Raw genomic sequence first — 8,188 nt, forward strand, 5'->3', positions numbered from 1 at the left:
AGAGAATAGACTAGAGAATAGAGACTAGACTGCTGGGTACCAGAGGGGCAGGGGGTGGGGAGGGGAGGGAGGGAGGGAGGCTGGGGAAGGCGGTGATGGCGTGTAAAGCGTGCACCTGTTGAGAGGAATGCTGGGTGAGGAAGGGAACCGCTGAATCACTATACTGTGCGTCTGCAACCAATGAAACACTGTATGTTAACTACACTGGATTTTTTTTAAAAAAACTTAAGATTCAAGATTTACATATAGGATACTAAATTTCAATCTGTACTGAGCAGTATCACAATGGTGCTTAAAGGCACCTGTGACGACATTGTCCACATTTCTCTAAAAGTTAACTCACAAGAGGGAAAGATACTGTGGTTTTAGAGTTTCCTTTAACTTTGCTTTTTCACATTAATCTTCCCTTATATGTTTGATAATTAGAAGTAATTTGTTTTAAGATGTGCATATCATCATTGTAACTTATTGTCAGCTTCTCTTTTGAATTGCATTATTGAAATACGTAAGTGGTATCCTATAGCTTCACGACAGAACTTGGAATGAGCTATTTTGGACAACTTCACTAGATGAAGCTAGAGACAGAAAATAAAAAATAAAATGAATTTGAGTCATTGACACGGGGTATATTTGGATAGATATAATTAATCTTCTCAAATAAAGTTTCTGACTACAGTAACTAAAATGTCCACCAGTAGTGCAAGAATTATCACTACCTGACCTCAAGATATACTATATAAATCTGCAGTATCATGAATGTGGTACTGTTGAGAGGGCCCACACATAGGCTAATGGAATAAGGTTAGAAAATTCAGAAAAAGACTCAAATAGAACGTGGTAAATGCTTTTATTTGATACATTTGCCTTGATTGAACAATGAAATAATATTTGGGCCACTGAATTAAATAAAATTTTAAAAAGAAAAAAAGAAAGCAGTAGGGGCACCTGGGTGGCTCAATTGTTTAAGCTTCTGACTTTGGCTCAGCTCATGATCTCCTCAGTCAACGGTTTGAGCCCCACATGGGTTCTGTGCTGACAGCTCAGAACCTGGGTCCTGCTTCAGATTCTGTGTCTGGCTCTCTCCCTGACCCTCTCCTACTCAAGCTCTGTTTTCTCTCTCTCTCTCTCTCTCTCTCTCTCTCTCTCTCTCTCTCTCTCTCCCTCCCTCCCTCTCCCTCTCCCTCTCCCTCTCCCTCTCTCAAAATGAATAAACAAAACAAAGAGAAAGGAAAGAAAAAAAGAACAAACAAGGGGCACCTGGGTGGCTCAACTGGTTAAGCATTCAACTTTGGCTCAGGTCACGATCTCGTGCTTTGTGAGTTTGAGCCCAGTCTTGGGCTCTGTGCCGACAGCTCAGAGCCTGGGGCCTGCTTCAGATTCTGTGTCTCCCTCTTTCTGCCCCTCCCCTGCTTGCACTCTGCCTCGCGCTCTTTCAAAAGTGAATAAATGTTTAAAAAAATTTTTTTAAAGAAAAAAGAAAACTACCTTTGATGCATTAGATAATACGGAATTAATAGATATATATAGATATTCTACCAAAACACAACAGAATACACATTCTGTGCATACACATTTCAAGTACACATGGAACATTCTCCAAGACAGGTCACATGTGAGGTCATAAAGTAAGTCTCAATAAATTTAGGAAAACAAAAATCATAGCATGCCTCTTTTCAAACCTCAAGTATGAAGCTAACAATCAACCACAAGGAAAAAAGTAAAAACCACCAAGGGCAAATGATGACCTATTCAATAACCAATAGGACAATGAAAAATTCATCAGGAAATCAAGTCATACATGAAAACAAATGAAAAAAAAATACAATGACTCAAAATTTTGCAGTCACACCACAAGCAGTCCTAAGAGGGAAATTTAAAGCAATACAAGTACACATCAAGAAACAAAAATCACAAAAGAAATTTTAATATTAGAACCAAATGAATTAGAAAAAGAACAAATAAATCCCATTAAGTAGAAAAACTAAAATAACAAACATCAGAGTTAAAATAAATGAAAGAAGAGACCAAAAAAAAAAACCAATGAAACCAAAGCTGTTTATTTGAAAAGGTAAATAAATTGATAAACCTGAAGCTAGGCTCATGGGGAAAAAAAAGGAACAAAATCAATAAAATCACAAAACAGCAAAAGTAATACATGATGCCACAGAAACCATTAGAAGAGACTAAAGCAAAAGGACACTAAAATATTCAGTAACAAAAAGGAAACAAATTACAAAGATAAAATTTTCCCAAAAAATAAGAAATGGGGGGTGCCTGGGGAGCTCAGTTGGTTAACCATCTGACTCTTAATTTGGGCTCAGGTCATGATGTCACAGATTGTGAGTTCAAGCCCCACATCGGGCTCCACATTGACAGCTCAGAGCCTGCTTGGCATTCTGTCTCTCCCTCTCTTTCTCTGCCCCTCTGCCCCTCCCCTCCTTACTTGCTCTCTCTCTTGTGCTCTCTCTCTCAAAAAAAAAAAAAAAAGAAAGAAATGGAAAATATGAATAGAAAAATAATGAACTTGAACAGGTAATCCAAAAACTCAACAAATAAAAGCCCAGGACACATGGATTAAAAAGTGAGATATTAAAGAAGCATTATTTTCTATTCTCAAGCTATTCAAAAAAAATGGGGGGTGGGGAGAAGATTCCAAACACACTTAAAAAAAATTACCCGAAGACCAACACTGAAGACATTTACAATGAAAGAAACTACAGGCAAATAAGCCAGATAAACATACACAAAAACCTCCAGAAAATAGCAGCAAACTGTGTTCAGAAATATATTAAAGTCATCATTCAACACAATTTGCATTTACTCCAAGAAATACAAGGGGGATATTAGAAAAGAAGCAATATACCACATTAACACAATGAAGGGTAACAATCAGGTGAATGTCCCAGTAGATGCAAAAAAGCCATGGCAACACTCACCTAAGGTGATCATGAAAACTCTCCAAAAGCGGGTTTTGAGGGAACACAGCTCAGGGTCATAAAGTCCACATACACACGCAGCCGACATCATACCCAATGGTGAAAAACAGAACAAGAAGGCGATGTTCACCTTCACCGCTTTGACCCACGGAGATCCTCCAAGTTCTAGCCACAGCAGTCCCACAAGGAGAAGAAGAGGCGGCATCCAAATTGCTGAGGAGGAAGTCAATCCACCACTGCTTGCAGACGACAGGACACTCCACCTAGAAAAGCCTGAGGACTCCTCCCAAAGGACGATTCGAAAACGTGCCTTCAAGAAAGTGGCAGGATTGAAAATTCACCTACAGCAATCTCTTGCATTTCTATACACTAATCACCGAGTGGCAGACAGACAAATGAAGCAACCATCTCATGTCCATTGCAACAAAGAGAATAAAATACCCAGGCATGGACTCAGCCAAGATGGTGGAAGACCTGCACTCTGAAATCTGTGAAACACAGACGACACACGGAAGAGAATCCATGCTCACGGAACAGAAGAATATTATTCGAAGATCCATCCTACCCAAAGCAACGGACGGATCCCGAGCCATCCCTACCCAAACACCACAGAGCAGGCAATCCTGAAACGCCTGGGGAACCACAGGAGGCTCCCAAGAGCCAACGCAACCTTGAGAAAGAACAAAGCTAGAGGTGACACAGTCTCAGCTCAAGATTTACTGCAAAGCTACGGTAATCAAAACAGTATGTCACTGGAACAAAAAGGGACACGTACATCAAGGGAACAGAAACCAGAGCCCAGAAATAAACCCACACTCACAGTCAAGTAACCGATGACAGAGGCGGCGAGAACATACAATGGGGGAAAAGACAGGCTCTTCAATAAATGGTGCTTGGAAAACTGGACAGCTATCTGCAAGGGAAGGAAATGGGACCACCCTCACACCATGCACAGTTACAGGCTCACTAGGGATTAAAGACCTAAATGTCAGACCTGAAACCTTAACACTCCTAGACCAACACACAGGCAGTGATCTCTTGGACACTGGCCCGGCAACATTTTCCTAGACACATCTCCTCAGGCAAAATAAAAATAAACACAAGAGCAGAAGTAAATCATTGGGATGACACCACAACAAAGCTTTTGCACAGTGAAGGAAGTCACCAACCAAATGAAGAGGCTTCCTACTGAATGGGAGAGGTTTGCCAAGGATACATCCCACGAGGGCCTAATATCCAAAGTTTCTATCAATACCAACCAACCAACCAACCAACCATCCAATGGAAAATCGGGCAGATGACCTGAACCCATTTTTCCAAAGAAGACCTGAAGATGGCGACAGACACATGAAAAGAAGCTCAACATCACTCGTCAGCAGGGAAATGCAACAGAAAAGCACGAGATATCATCTCGCCCCTGTCAGAATGAGTGCAAGAGTTAACAAGTGTTGGCCAAGAAAAGGGAACTCTCCTGCCCTGTGGGTGGGAACACCTTGGAAAAGAGCGGGGACGTTCCTCAGAAAATTAAGAATAGAAATCTCATAGCATCCAGCAGTTTTACTAATGTAATGTGTATTTACCAAACATAACAAAAATAGTCATTCAAAATTATGTATGTATTATATGTTTATTATATTATTTACACGGGCCTGTCAGGGAAGCACTGTGACCGCCCATAAACAGATGGTTAAGAAGCACTGGTAGCTGTATCGTGAGGTATTACTCCGTCACGAAGAAGGTTATGTTCTTGCCTTGTTCAATGCCATGCATGGACCTAGAGGGTCAAATGCCAGAGGCCCTCACTTATGTGCGGAATCTAAATAACAAAACAAACCAACCTAAATGGAGTTACAAACGCAGAGAATAAACCCCCGTAGTCAGGCCGGGGGTGTTAGGGTGGGATTAGCCAAAAAGGTGAAGGAGTGAAGAGGTTCATACTTTCAGTTACCAAAGTAAGTCGCTGTGATACAAAGTGCCCTTCAGAATTCAGTCAGCAATATCGTAACAACGTTTCAAGGTGACAGACAGTAACTCCACCTGCTTAATGTCTAGGATTGTGGAGTCACTCCAGTGTAGCCCAGAGACGCACACAACCTTGGAGGTGAACCTGACTCCAACAGTAAGTGTTCTAGAACTGCACGGCCAGTGCGCCCCGTGACACCCCCTCTCCCCACAGCGATTACCACCATGTGACTTAACATGGGCTTTGCTACCGCCCGTCTCCCTGTACTGGACAACAGACTCCGCTAAGGCAGCGGCGCGGTCGGTTTGATGCTCAGAACATATATGATGAACCAACAAGTTCCTCTTGCCATATTCCAGGCATCACCTGAAAATGTGTCTAGTGTGGCGCCTGGGTGGCTCAGTAGGTTGAGCATCTGACTTCAGCTCAGGTCATGATCTTGCCGTTCATGGGTCTGAGCCCTTCACTGGGCTCTGTGCTGACAGCTCAGAGCCTGGAGCCTGCTTCGGATTCGGTCTCTCTCTCTGCGCCTCTCCCACTCATGCTCAGTCTCTCTCTGTCTCAAAAATTAGTAAACTATTTTTTAAAATGTGTCTAGCGGTGGCAGTGAGACACCTTAGGTGGCGGCTGGGAACCTGGTTGCACACACCTGCACACGCGGTAGGCCTCAGGGCTGGGCCCTAACTCTCGTCTAAGGCCATGAGTACCTCCCCAGGAGCCCCCCCGCCACCTCATCCTCAGGGGACCAGAAGCGGATGGCCCAGCGGAGATCTGGCGGTAGAGCCCCAGGCCTCTAGGATGGGCCCCAGTGTTCCGATGTATGAACCAGAGGGGGTCCCCAGAGAGGACCCAGAATGTGGCATCATCTCCCAACAGAGCAGGGAAGGTGGACATCCAGGGCCTGGTGACCACACGCACCAAGGTGGGATTCAGGAGGGCACAGGAATGCGACCCGCTCTGCCGTCCCCAGCAGCCGCTGCCTAGACAAACGGGCAGCTTCTACTCCCAGACGTCTTCGGTCACCCGACTCATGACACACTCGAGTCCTCTCTTAACCACATGGGTCCAAGCGCTCCGTCTTATCGCAGTGCACACACTCTCGGCCCCTCCTCAGCCCTCTCAGTGCTCCCCTCGGCCTCCCGGCTGGGTGCGACTTCAGGACGAGGCCAGAGCCAGAGAGAAGGCAGGTGGTGGGACCGGGACACCGTGGGAGCAGCTTTCCTGGAGGAAAAGTTGTCACTTCCAATTCTACTGTGACTGCTCAGCCTGGCATTGTCCCCGGCCCTGAGCACAGCAGACGGTCCTATGCAGCTGGCGACCAAAATCATGAAGGAATGGTATTCTCTTGGGTCCCTTGCTCCTCATTGCCACGTGCAATCGTTCATCAGAACCTATATCAGGTCTGCTCTGCTCCATGGGGCGCCTTCAGGAACGGGCTGCTCAGGGCGAGGGGAGCAGGGTACCCCCGGGTAACTATACAACTCACACTTGTGCTAAAAGGCACCCAAAATGGGTTCTGAGCACCCACAGGCTTTATCTTGGGGGGGGATATAGGTTATAAAGATTAATTCATTCCTTTACAGGTGTAGAAATTTTAGTTCAGAGAGGTTAAACAAGTTGCCCCAAGTCACACAGCACAAAGTGGCTGAGTTGGACTTTGAGTGGCGCTCATTTCAGACCACTGAGACCCCCCTTCCTTCCTGGCCACCACTCCACAGCCTGCCCATTTCTGCAGGTCACGGTTTCCAGGGTCACTGGGCCACCCCGAGGGCCCCCTCAGGCCACAGCCCAGCCTGGCCAGAGTCCTGTGTGGCCGTTTCCCCACGCAGTCACAGTCTGGGGGGAGTAACGCAACCCCCGTGCACAAGGACACTGTGGGCAGTGGGGCTCCCAGTCACGCCACCAGGGACACGGGGGTGGGACACCCTGTAGGATGCTTGCTGGCATCTGGTTCCTGCCCAGTGGACACCGGGCCGCGACACACGGTGGAAGATGTGCCCCAACATTGTCAAGGTCCCCGGGGCGGTGGGCGGGGAGAGGTGTCAAAATCACCCTGGGGGAGAACCAGTGTTGTACAGAAGAGATGCCGCAGCAGGATGCTGAGGAAAGGGAGCATAGGGGCTCCCCAGGATGAAGGGGGGCGCCGTCTGGTCTTAAGAATGAGGTACGGACTGGGGTGCCTGGGTGACTCAGCCGGTTAAGTGTCCGACTTTGGCTCAGGTCACGCTCTCGGGGTTCCTGAGTTCAAGCCCGCATTGGGCTCTGTGCTGATGGCTCAGAGCCTGGAGCCTGCTTCGGATTCTGTCTCTCTCTCCCCCTCTTTCCCCCTCCCCCCTCCCCCTCACTCACTCTGTGTCTCTCAAAAATGACTAAACGTTAAAAAAAAAAAAAAAGAAGGAAACGGTCACTAGTTCTGACCAGTGAACCAGAAGAGACGAGGGTCACTCCTGGGCCCCGAGGTGGTACAAAGCCCGAGTGGGGTTTTCAAGTCTGTGTCCCCCTCTGATGGCATCTGAGAAGCCACATGTGTGGCAGGGACGGCAGGTCCCCGCAGAACGGGGAGGAGCACAACACCCCAAACACACACAGGGCAAGGGGTGCGCCTCCGAGGTGCGGTCGGGGCGCCCCGCGGGACAGGGCGGACCGGGCGGAAGGGTGAAGGGTGACATGGCGGGGGGGTCGCCCGAAGGAAGGAGGGAAGTGGGGCCGCTGGCCGGTGGGTGGCCTGGAGCCTGGCCCAGGCCTGTGCGGCCGAGGCGGCGCGGGCAGGCCCAGGGCAGGTCGGGGGAAAGTGCTGGTTAAGCCTCCGGAGTTTTTCGGTGGAAGAAAGCGGGCCCTGCGGACACACGCCTCGTGCCTGCCCCATGCGAGCACCCTGCAGGGGGCCTGGGGGACAGGCCATCTCTTTCTGGGCCCGAGTTCGCCCCCGGGGGCGCCCCGGCCGGTCCCCTCCCGCAGGAGCCGGGGCCCCCACATTTCACCGCAGAGTTTCCAGAACGCGCCTCGCCGAGAGGCCCAGGTCCGGCCCGGGTGCGCATGCGCCCCAACACGGTCGTGGCGAGGGGCGCGACGCGCACGGGTGTCCCGAGTCCGGTTCGGAAGGGGCACTTCGGGGCCGCCTGGTGGCCGGCGCCGTCCAGAAGCGAGCCTCGCTGACGGCCGTCTGTCCCTCCCCAAGGCCGCGGCTACTCACCGACCCGAGAAGGTTCGCCGGCGGTCCCACCTCGCGGCCTCGCAGGTCTGGAGAACGTGGGGCCCCGGGACGCAGGCCCCTGCCCCGCTGCGACCC

The sequence above is a fragment of the Suricata suricatta genome, chromosome 11 (assembly GCF_006229205.1).
Source record: "Suricata suricatta isolate VVHF042 chromosome 11, meerkat_22Aug2017_6uvM2_HiC, whole genome shotgun sequence".
NCBI classification, from domain to species: Eukaryota; Metazoa; Chordata; class Mammalia; order Carnivora; family Herpestidae; genus Suricata; species Suricata suricatta.